This window comes from Callorhinus ursinus, unplaced genomic scaffold (assembly GCF_003265705.2).
Source record: "Callorhinus ursinus isolate GAN/ISIS: 27379988/994484 unplaced genomic scaffold, GSC_fseal_2.0 scaffold66, whole genome shotgun sequence".
NCBI classification, from domain to species: domain Eukaryota; kingdom Metazoa; phylum Chordata; class Mammalia; order Carnivora; family Otariidae; genus Callorhinus; species Callorhinus ursinus.
In genome coordinates this window covers 6862109-6875058 of record NW_027397128.1, presented here as the reverse complement: position 1 = coordinate 6875058, position 12950 = coordinate 6862109, and positions in this window count along the sequence as shown.

Genomic DNA, 12950 nt, shown 5'->3' with positions numbered 1-12950 from the left:
CTACCTCATTTAAGGTTGTTGTGAGAATTAAATGAACAAGTCCATATAAAGCACTTAGGATAGGGGAGCCTGAGTGGCTCAGTCTGTTAAGCGTCTGCCTTTGGCTCAGGTCATGATCCTAGGGTCTTGTGATTGAGCCCCGCATCGGGCTCCCTGCTCGGCGGGAAGCCTGCTTCTCCCTCTCCCACTCCCTCTGCCTGTGTTCCCTCTCTTTCTGTGTCTCTCTCTGTCATATAAATAAATAAAATCTTAAAAAAAAAAAAAGAAATGAGTCTGTAGAGAGTCAGGGACTAGAATAGGAAGAGTATTGTAGGTCGTGTTATGCCAAGGTGCCAAGGTGTTTGGATTTTATTCTGAAGCTGTGAGAAGCCACTGAAGGACTAAGCAGAGTAGTCATGGTCAAGTTTTCACTTTAGAAAATTTAATCTTGGGGCCCCTGGGTGGCTCTGTTGTTGGGCATCTGCCTTCGGCTCAGGTCATGATCCCAGAGTCCTGGGATCGAGCCCCGCATCGGGCTCCCTGCTCGGCGGGAGGCCTGCTTCTCCCTCTCCCACTGCCTGCTTGTATTCCCTCTCTTGCTGTGTCTCTGTCAAATAAATAAATAAAATCTTTAAAAAAAAAGAAAATTTAATCTTGTGGCCATGTGAAAGCTGCATTGGTAGAGGAGACAAAACTGGAAGCATGAAGACCAGTTAAGTAGCTACTAGAATAATTCAGGTAAAAAATTTCAGAGCTTAAATCTACACAATGGTAATGATGATAGGGAGATGGGAGCAGATTAAAAAAAATATTTTAAAAACATTTTTAAGCATTTAAAAATTTTTATTATCAAAGTATAGAAGATGGAGGAAGATTTGAGAGACATTCAGGATCAAGTCAAGACATGGAAAGGGTGAATTCTTTTCTCCAGACTTGAGAACCATTCACTGAACAAGGAATTTGGGAGGACAAGATTTGAGATTTGTGGGGGATGGGGAAGACGATAAAATCACTTTTGTAGGGACACCTGGGTGGCTCAGTCGGTTAAGCATCTGCCTCCAGCTCAGGTCATGATCCCAGGGTCCTGGGAACAAGTCCCGCATTGGGCTCCTTGCTACGTGGGAAGCTTGCTTCTCCCTCTGCCTGCCTCTCTCTCTCTCTCTCTGACAAATAAATAAATAAAATCTTTTTAAAAAATCACTTTTGTATACATTGAATTTGAGAGCCTGTGGGATATCAAAATAGAGATGTATACTAGATACTTGGATATATGGGTTTAAAATTTATGAGAGTTGGAATTTGTCAGTTCATAGCTGTTAGTTGAAGCCTTGGAAATTGATACAGTCATTTGATGAGAATTTGGATAATGAGACCAGAAGAGGACTGAGGATAAGACCTAGAAGAACACAGACATTTAAGGGGGAGGTGAGGCAGAGGAAATGGAAAGATAAAAGAAGGATTGGTCAGTAAAGTAGGAGAAAGGCTAGGGAAGCACAATATCCATCACCACCCAGTCTTTCAGGGCAGTGCTTCTCAGTATCTTATGTCCTACCAATCATCATAAAAGAACCTGGGTACAGGGGCGCCTGGGTGGCTCAGTCGGTTAAGCGTCTGCCTTCAGCTCAGGTCCTGATCTCAGGGTCCTGGGATCGAGCCCCAAGCCCCAGTCAGGCTCTCTGCTCAGTGCGATGTCTGCTTCTCCCTCTCCCTCTGTGCTCTCCCTCCCTTCCTCTTCCCTCTCTCTCTCAAATGAAAAATAAAAGAGCCTGGTATGTAAGAAGCAGAGACCTCTCTTTGAAAGATAAGTATATGTTTACAGCATTCTGTTACCGTTTCATTTTTAGGTTAAGGATATTTATTCATTTCTTTTACTTTTCAAATTGTGAAATATACATAGAGAATATTCATACAGTGTTTATTTACAGTTTAACAAATAATTATAAAATGAATGCCCATAAAAAATAATAAAATAAAATGAATGCCTGTATAACCACTACTCAGAGCCCAAATAAAATATTACTAACACTCCAGAAGCTCACTGTATGCTCGCCCCTCCCCCACTGAGGTGACTTACAGTAAGATTTTTTAACCAACTGAGCCACCCAGGCACCCACAGTAAGATTTTTTAAAGAAAACAAACTTTATTTATATTTGTTCTAGTTTTATTGAGATAGAATTGACATACAGCACTGTATAAGTTTAAGGTGTGCAGCATAATGATTTGACTTTACCTGTATTGTGAAATTATTACCACACTAATTTTAGTTAACATCCATCCTCTCCTATAAATACAAAAAGAAGAGAAAAATATGGGTTATTTTCAAGAACTCTTAGGATTTACTCTCTTAATTTCAAATATACCACACAGCAGTGTTAACGGTAGTCATCATGTTGTACCTTATATCCCTACTACTTATTTATCTTATAACTGGAAATTTATACCTTTTGACCACCTCCCTCCAGCTCCCCCACCTGTGGTAACCACAAATCTGCTCTTTCTTCCTATGAGTTTGATTTTTTGTTTTGTTTTGTTTTGTTAGATTGCACATATAAGTACGATCATATAGTATTTGTCTTTCTCAGACTGACTGACTTCACTTAACATAATGCCCTCAAGGTCCATCCATGTTGTTACAAATGGCAGGATTTCCTTGTGTTTTTCTATGGCTGAATAGTATTCGTGTGTGTGTGTGTGTGTGTGTGTGTGTGTGTGTGTGTGTATCACATTTTCTTTATCCATTGTTTCCATGTCTTGGCTATTGTAAATAATGCTGCCATGAACATGAGGTTACAGATATCTCTTTGACATAATGAAAAACTTTGTATTTTGAAATAATTAAGACTTATAGAAAAGTGATAAAAATAGTGTATATAATACCTTATATGTGGAACGCCTGGGTGGCTCAGTTGGTTAAGCATCTGCCTTCAGCTTAGGTCATGATCCCGGGGTCCTGGGACCGAGTCCCACATCGGGCTCCCTGCTCAGCGGGAAGCCTGCTTCTCCCTCTGCCTGCCGCTCCCCCTGCTTGTGTTCCCTCTCTCTGACAAATAGATAAATTAAATAAAAAATAATAATACCTTATATGTTTCACTGAGATTCCCCAGATGTAAATATTTAAGCACATTTGCTTTATCATTCCCCCTTCTCACTCCTCTTCTCCCTCTCTTCTCTCCCTCCAATTTTTTCTAATTCACACAAATTGCAGACATAATGCCCCCTACCCCTGAATATTTCACAGCGATTTTCCTAAAAAAAAAAAAAAGACATTCTCTTATATAACTCTAGTACAATGATCAAAATCAGGAAATTAATATCAACACAATGCTACTATCTAACCTACAGACTTTATTCAAATTTTACCCATTGTCCCACTAAGGTCCTTTATAGAAAAAGAAAAAATCTAGCCCAGGATCTAATCCAGGATAACAAGTTGCATTGAGTTGTCATGTCTCTTTTAGCTTATTTTTTCAAAATTAAAGTAAAATTCAGGGCATCTGGCTGGCTCAGTCGTAAAAGCATGCAACTCTTGATCTTGGGGTCATGAGTTCGAGCCCCACATTGCGTGTAGAGATTACTAAACAAACAAACAACAACAATAACAAAAAACCAAGTAAACTTTAAAAAACAAAAAAAACCCCACAAAAACAAAAAACCCCAAATTCAGGTAAAATTCACATAACACTGTTTTAAAGGGAATGACCAATTGGCATTTAGTACATTTATAATGTTATACAACTGCTACCTCTATCAAATTCCAAAACATTTTCATTGCCACAAAATAAAATTCCATATACATTAAGCAATGTCTCCCCATCTGCCTCTCTCCTCCTGCCCCCCAACACCCAGCCTCTGGTAACAACCAATCTGTTTTCTGTCTGTGTGGATTTGTTTATTTTGGACTTTCATACAAACGGAATCATACAATATGTGACCTTTTGTGTCTGGCTTCTTTCACTGAGCATGATGTTTTCAAGGTTCGTCCACATTGTAGCATGTATCAGTACTTCGTTTCTTTGTATAGTTGAATAATAACCCATTGTTTGGACACACCACATTTTGTTTACCCATTTATTCACTGATGGACATTTGGACTGTTTCCACCTTTTAGCTCCTGTGAATAGTGCTGCTATGAACATATCTGTTAAAGGTTTTCTTTGAGTACCTGTTTTCAGTTCTTTTGGGTATATACCTAGGAGGGAAATTGCTGGGTCATATGGTCATTTTATGTTTACCTTTTTAAGGAACCATCACATTGAGTTTCTTTTAATCTGGAGCAGTTTCTCAGTCTTTGTTATTCATGACATTGGTATTGTTTTTAGTACAGACTAGTTATTTTGTAGAATTCCCCTCATTTTGGATTTATCTGATATTTCCACATTGTGAGAGTCAAGTTATGCATCTTGGACAGGAATACCAGAGAAGTAATTTGTGGCCTTCTCAGTGTATAATATCAGGAGGCACATGATACCTGTTTGTGCCATTCCTGGTGATGTTAGCTTTGATCAGGTGGTTAAAATCTACCAGGTTTCTCCACTGTAAAGTTACTATTCTTCCCTTTGCAATAAACAAGTAATTTATAGGGACGCCTGGGTGGCTCAGTCAGTTAAGCTTCTGCCTTCAGCTCGGATCATGATCCCAGGGTCCTGGGCTTGAGTCCCGCATTGTGCTCCTTGCTCAGCAGTAGCCTGCTTCTCCCTCTGCCTGCCATTCCCCCTGCTCGTGCTCTTTCTCTCTGACAAATAAATAAATAAAATCTTCATTAAAAAAAAAACAAGTAATTTATAGAGGGATATTTTTGAAAATATCTTGTTTTTCATCAAATTTTCACCCACTAGTTTTAACATTCATTGATGATCTTTGCTTAGAATAATTATTATTGTGGGAGATGCAAAACATTGCACAACAATACTGAATTTGGGGCACCTGTGTGGCTCAGTCGGTTAGGTGTCTGCCTTCGGCTCGGGTCATGATCCCAGGGTCCTGGGATCAAGCCCCACATCAGTCTCCCTGCTCAGCAGAGAGCCTGCTTCTTCTCTCCCTCTGCCTGCTGCTCCCCCTGCTTGTGCTCCCTCTTTCTCTCAAATAAATAAATAAAATCTTTAAAAACAAACAATACTATTGAACTTTATTTCATGCTGGTATTGTGAATGCTCTGACTAAATTTACCTTCTTGAGAAGATACCCCTTAATCAGCATCTAACTATATGCTAGTCTGAAGAACAAATAGGGACTTGGAAAAAAGAAAAAAACATTAATAGTATAGGGGGAAGCAGATACATGATTTAATCTTCTAAATTCACTGGCATGAATGTCACATCATTCTTGTATAGAATCCATTTGCAAATTACTCATTAACATTTTTGCACAGTAAGTTTTTAATATATCATACCTACTATACATATCACGATGACACAGATGGACATAAGGGAGCATGGGTTCTTGGTAATTTTTATTAAAACTCCGAATCCCACTGCACACTGCCATATCCCACTAATGGTATACAGACTGCTGGTTGAGAGAGAGATTCAGAGAGACAAGAATATAGTAGTGCCGAAGAAACTAAGGGAGGTAAAATTTCTAAGGTAGGAGAATGAATAATATCAAATGCTGCAGAGGTCAACTAGTTGTTGACCCTTACTAGAACATGTCCGTGAGATTTGGCTTTTAAGAGATAGTTGGTGACCTTATTGAGCAGTTTTATTGGAGTGCTATGGTTCAGAAGCCAGTTTATAGTGGGTTGAGTAGTAAGATAAAGTACAGCCGTAAAGAAAGTGATTAATAGCTTTGACTACATTAAAATGAAAAACTTTTAAATAATGGGGTGGCTTAGTTGGTTAAGCGTCTGCCTTCGGCTCAGGTCAGGATCCCAGGGTCCTGGGATCGAGCCCTGCTTTGGGCTCCCCACTCAGTGGAGAGCCTGCTTCTCCCTCTCCCTCTGCTGCTCCCCCTGCTTGTGCTCTCTCGTGTGCTCTCTCTCAAATAAATAAATTCTTTGAAAAAGAAAACTTTTAAATAACAGAAAATGCCAAAACACCATAAACAAAGTGAAAAGGCCAAACTTACGAAAAATTCTTCCCGTTTTCAGAGATGTTTGGATTTCAAAGTTATAGATAAGGGATTGAGGACCTGTACAACCTCTCTGGAAAGCAACATGACACTATATAGTAAAGTTAAAGATGTCCTCACTTTTCAACCATGTAATTCCACTCCTAGTACAAAAGGACTCATACAAGAATGTTCAGTATGATGTTGCTCATAGTAGTAAAAAACTAGAAGCACAAATGTTCATTAGTAAAATCGTGGTTTAGTCATATGAAGGAATTCTTTATGAAAGTTCGTTTAAAATGATTGAACTACAACTATACATGTAAACAAGGAAAAATCATATTATGAAGAAGCAAAAAAGCAAACTGTGACATGTGCTTGTGATATGCCATATATTCATATGATACCATTGACATAGAGCTAAACCACTCCAAAATGAGTTACTTAAAACAACATTCATTGTATTTGCTCAAAATTCTGTAGACGGGGCGCCTGGGTGGCTCAGTCATTAAGTGTCTGCCTTCAGCTCAGGTCATAATCCCAGGGTACTGGGATCAAGCCCCACATTGGGCTCCCTGGTCAGTGGGAAACATGCTTCTCCCTCTCCCATTCCCCCTGCTTGTGTTCCCTCTCTCGCTGTGTCTCTCTCTGCCAAATAAATAAATAAAATCTTTAAAAAAACACACACACACAATTCTGTAGACAGTTTGGGCTAAACTTAGCTGGGCATTTCTTCTGTTGGTCTTGCCTAGGCTCACTCATGCTGTGGCAGTCAGGTTGGTGGGGGCCAGATGATTTAAGATTACCTCACTCACGCCTGGCATTTGGCAGGCTTCCAGCCAGGGTGCCTAGATTTTCTTCCGTGTGGCCTCTCTAGAAAGTTTGTACCTCTTCATATGATGGCAAGCTTCAATGTACAAATGCCTTTCAAGCTTCTGCGTGTATCACATTTGTAATTATCCCATTGGCCAAAGTGAATCACATGGCCAAATCCAGAGTCAGTGTGGGAGGAGACTACCCAAGGGTATGGATTCAGGGTGGGGGATTCATTGGTGGTTATTGATTACACATCTCCCATGACTACATATTTTTTAGGGATATATACATATATAGTATCAATAACAAAACGTGTGAAAATAAGAAATACCGAAATCTGAATAGTGGTTACCTCTGGAGAGGTAGGAAGAGAAATAGGGAAGTGATAGCTACACGTGATACTTAAACTATAACAGTAATGTTTTACTTCTTTAAAAAATAGGAAAGAAATTATTTTAGAGAGAGAGAGAGTGGGGTGGAGGGGCAAAGGGAGAGGGAGAGAGAATCTCAAGCAGACTCCCCACTGGCCCTGAAATCATGACCTGAGCTGAAATAAGAGTCAGACGCTTAACTGACTAAGCCACCCAGGTGCCCCACTATATTATTATTTTTAGTTTGCTTAAAATATTTCCCAATTTAAAAAAAGTGACTGTGAGGTGCAGAAGTGCAAACTAGTCTTTGAAGACATTGGCAAAGGGAAAGGGCAATAGGAAAAGCAAGTGATAGCTAGACAAGAAAACATCATTGGCAGAATACTTATTTTTAAGATGAGCAAAGGCTTGAGAACATTAATAGTTTGAAGAGAAGGTGTCAGTAGATTGGGCTGCTGAAAGAGAAAGTTAATTTGAGAAGTACTCTCAGGGAGCCTGGCTGGCTCAGTCAGAAGAACATGTGACTCTTGATCTTGGGGTCCTGAGTTTGAGCCCCATGTTGGGTGTAGAGATTACTTAAATAAGTAAACTTTAAAAAAAAAAAGTAGTGCTCTTGACTTGTATCAAAAAGACAAGAGATAGCAAGCGTAGAGAGGATGTGAAGTAAAGGGAAGTCTTGTACACTGTTGGTGGGAATGTAAGCTATTATGGAAAACAGTATGAAGGTTCTTCAAAAAATTAAAAATAGAACTGTGATATGATCCAGCAATCCCACTCCTGGGTATATAGCCAAAGGAAATGAAATCAGGATCTCAAAGAGATATGTGCACTTCCATGTTCATTGTAGCATTAGTCACAGACGCCAGGATGTAGAAATAATCTAAGTATCCATCAACAGATCTGATGGATAAAGGATATGTGGTATAGATATACAATGAAATATTCAGCCACAAGAAGGAAGGAAATCCTGCCATTTGCAACATTATGCTAAGTATAAGCCAGATAGAGAAAGACAAATACTGTATCTCACTTATATGTAGAATAAAAAAAAAAATTGAACTCCTAGAAACAGAGAGTAGAATGGTGGTTACCAGCATCTGAGAGGTGGGAGAGATGGGGAGATGTTCGTCAAAGGGTACCAGCATTCAGTTATAAAATGAGTAAGTTCTGGGGATCTAACATATAGCATCGTGACTATAGTTAATAATACTGTATTGTATACTAGAAATTTGCTAAGAGAGGGGCGCCTGGGTGGCTCAGTCATTAGGCGTCTGCCTTCGGCTCAGGTCATGATCCCAGTGTCCTGGGATTGAGCCCCGCATCGGGCTCCCTGCTCCACGGGAAGCCTTCTTCTCCCTCTCCCACTCCCCCTGCTTGTGTTCCCTCTCTCACTGTGTGTCTCTGTCAAATAAATAAATAAAATCTTAAAAAAAAAAAGAAATTTGCTAAGAGAGTAGATCTTAAGCCTTTTCACCACACCAAAAAAGAAAAGGTAGCTATATGAAGTGATAGATACATTAAATAACCTCATTGTGCTAATCATTTCACAAAGTATACATATATCAAATCATCATGTACACTTTAAATATACACAATTTTATTTGTCATGCTTCAATAAAGCTGGATTAAAAAAAGAATAATTTAGGGGCACCTGGCTGGCTCAGTCAGAAGAGCATGTGACTCTTGATCTCGAGGTGGTGAGTTTTAGCCCCGTGTTGGGTGTAGGAATTACTAAAAATAAATAAATAAACTTTAAAAAAAATATTTTAGTAAGAATTCACCTTAAAATAAAAAATTTAAATTGCTCAAATATTTCAAATTGATTACAAAGGTAACATTTTACCAGAACAAATTTACCAACAAATATATAAAACATCAAATATGCCACTCAGTAATATATAGAATTGTTGAATCACTATATTGTACACCTGAAACTAATATAACACTGTATGTTAATTATACTGGAATTAAAAAGTAAAAATAAAAAAATGAAACCATATATGCAAAGCCAACTTTTTAACACAAACATTTCATATAATATGTCTGTTAAATATTTCTTTTTTTTTAAGATTTTATTTATTTGTCAGAGAGAGCACAACAGGGAGAATGGCAGGCAGAGGGAGAGGCAGGCTCCCTGCTGAGCAGGGAGCCCGATGCAGGACTCGATCCCGGGACCCTGGGATCATGACCTGAGCCAAAGGCACACATTCAACTGACTGAGCTACCCAGGCATCCCGTGAGGTTTTTGATATTGATTCAATCTCCTTACTTGTTATTGGTCTGTTCATATTCAGTCTTGGTAAGTTGTATGTTTTTAGAATTTACCCATTTCTTCTAGCTTGTCCAGTTTGTTGGCATATAATTGTTCATTGTAGTCTGTCATAGTCTTTTTGTATTTATGTAGTATTTCTTTTTTTAAAAAAGATTTTTATTTATTTATTTGAGAAAGAGAGAGAGAGAGCATGAAAGGGGGGAGGGTCAGAGGGAGAAGCAGACTCCCTGCTGAGCTGGGAGCCCAATGTGGGACTCGATCCTGGGACTCCAGGGTCATGACCTGAGCCAAAGGCAGACGCTTAACCTACTGAGCCACTCAGGCGCCCCTTATGTAGTATCTCTTAAAATTTCTCCTCTTTCATTTCTGATTTTAAGTCCTCTTCCTTTTTTTTTTTTTGAGTTGGTGTAGCTAAAGTCTGTCAATTTTATCTTTTTAAAAAACCAGCTCTTGATTTTATTTATCTTTTCTACTGTTTTCTGGTCTCTCTTTCATTTCTTTCTGCTCTTTGTTATTTTCTTCCTTCTGCTAACTTTGGGCTTATTCTTTTTTTCCCTAGGTCCTTGAGGTGTAAAGTTAGGTGGTTTATTTGAGATCTCACTTTGTTCTTAGTGTAGGCATTTATTTCTATAAACGTCTCTCCTAGAAGTCCATAGGTTGTAGTATTCCATAGGTTTTGATATGTTGTGCTTCCATTTTTTTTCAAGATATTTCTTGATCACTTTTTCTTTTTTCTTTGAACCATCTATTGTTCCACAGTGTTCTGTTTGATTTCCACATATTTGTGAATTTTTCAGCTTTCTTCCTGTTACTGGTTTCTTGTTTCATACCATTGTGGTCAGAAAAGATACTTGGTATGATTTCAGTCTTCTTAAATTTGCTAAGACTTGCTTTGTGACCTATCATATGATCTGTCTTAGAGAATGTTCCATGTGCACTTGAGAAGAATGTGTGTTCTGCTGCTTTTGGATGGAATGTTTTGTATGTGTCTGTTAGGTCCACTTGGTCTAAAGTAGCTGTAAGCCCAGCATTTTCTTGTTGATTTTCTGTCTTTATGATCTATCCATTGTTGATGATGTGATACTGAAGTCTCCTACTACTATTTTTGTCTATTTCTCTCTTTAGATCTGTTAGTATTTGCTTAATATATTTAAGTGCTTTGAGGTTTGGTGCATATACATTTACTATTGTTTTATCTTGCTGATATATTGACCCCCTCATCATAAAATAACCATGTTTGTCTCTTGTTACTGTTTTTGGCTTTAAGTCTATTTTCTTTCTTTTTTCTTAGAGAGGGAGAGAGCGGGGGGAGGGGCAGAGAGAGAGAATCCCAAGCAGGCTCCACACCCAGCGCAGAGCCTGACATGGGGCTTGATCTCACAACCCTGAGATCATGACCCAAGTGGAATTCAAGAGTCAGATACTCAACTGACTGAGCCACCCAGGCACCCCATTAAGTCTGTTTTCTGATATAAGTATAGTTTCCCTTGCTCTCTTTTGGCTTCTCTTTGCATTGTATATCTTTTTCTATCCCTTCACTATGAGCCTATGTGTGTCCTTCAAGCTGAGGTGAGTGACTTTTAGGTAACTGTAGTTGGGTCTTGTTTTTTTAATCCATCTAGCCACTCTATGTCTTTTGATTGGATATTTAATCCATTTACATTTAGTGTAATTAGTAATAGGTAAGGACTTACTAATGCCACCTTATTGTTTTCTAGTTCCCTTTTTCCTTTCTTCTCCTCTTTCTGCCTTCCTTTGTGAATTGATGATTTTCCATAGTAATATGCTTTGATCCCCTTCTCTTTATCTTTGTGAATGTATTGTAAGTTTTGCTTCATGTTTACCATGGAACTTACATAAAAAAAATACACACACACACACACACACACACACACAGTCTATTTTATGCTGATAACGATGTACCACACACAAAAACTTTGCATAAAAAAACTCTATCCTTTTACTTCCCTCCTTTTATGTTTATGATGTCACCATTTATATATTTTATGCTGTACATCCATTAACAAATTGTTGAAGCTATAGTGCTTTTTAATACTTTTTGTCCTTTAACCTTTATACTAGAGTTAAGTAGTTAACACATCACCATATTATAGTATTAGAGTATTCTGAATCTGTCTATATGCTTACTTTTACTAGTGTGTTATATTTTTTATGTTTCCATATTACTAATTAGCATCCTTTTGTTTCAGCTTGAAGAACTCCTTTCAGGATTTTTAAAAATTATTTAAAGATTTTATTTATTTATTTGAGAGAGAGATAGCAAGAGAGAGCACGAGTGAGGGTGGAGCAGAGAGAGGGAGAAGCAGACTCCTCTCCGAGCAGGGAGCCCAATGCGGGGCTCAATCCCTGGACCCCGGGATCATGATCTTAGCTGAAGGTAGATGCTTAACCGACTGAGCCACCCAGGCACCCCTCAGCGTTGTTTTTTTTAAAACAAATTTTCTATATTCGTTTTTTAAACTTTTTTGTAAAGATTTGTATTTATTTATTTGATAAAGAGATAGAGCCAGAGAGCACAAGTTGGGGGAATGGCAGAGGGAGAGGGAAAAGCAGGCCCCTGCTGAGCAGGGAGCCCAGCATGGGGCTCAAGCCCAGGACTCTGGGATCATGACCTGAGCCAAAGGCAGATGCTTAACCAACTGAGCCACCTAAGCACCCCTCTTTTCAGCATTTTTTTAAAGATTTTTATTTATTTATTTGACAGAGAGAGACACAGCAAGAGAGGGAACACAAGCAGGGGGAGTGCGAGAGGGAGAAGCAGACTTCCTGCTGAGCAAGGAGCCCGATACGGGGCTGGATCCCAGGACCCTGGGATCATGGCCCAAGTCGAAGGCAGACGCTTAATGACTGAGCCAGCCAGGCGCCCCACAGCATTTTTTGCAAGTCACATTTAGTGGTGATGAATTCCCTCAACTTTTATTTATTAGAGGAAGTCTTTATCTTGCCTTCATTTCTAAAGGATAACTTTGCTCAGTAAGTATTCTTGGTGTGCAGTTTCTTTCTTTCAGCAATTCCAAAATATTCCATTCTCTCCTGGCCTGTAAGGTCTCTGTTAAGAAACCCACTGATAGCCTTATGGGGTTTCCTTTGTATGAGAAGTTTTTTTTCTCTTGCTGCTTTTAAAATTCTCTCTTTTTCTTGATTTTAGACAGTTTTGTTATTATGTTTCTTGGAGAAGATCATTTTGAATTGAAATTTGGTATGACCAATTAACTTCATGAACTTGGATGTCCAAAAGTCTCCCCAGGTTTGGGAAGTAATCAGCCATTCTTTCCTTTTTTTTTTTTCTAATTGTTTATTTTATTTTATTTTAAGATTTTATTTATTTATTTGACAGAGAGAGACAGTGAGAGAGGGAACACAAGCAGGGGGAGTGGGAAAAGGAGAAGCAGGCCTCCCACCAAACAGAGAGCCCGATGCGGAGCTCAATCCCAGGACCCTGGGA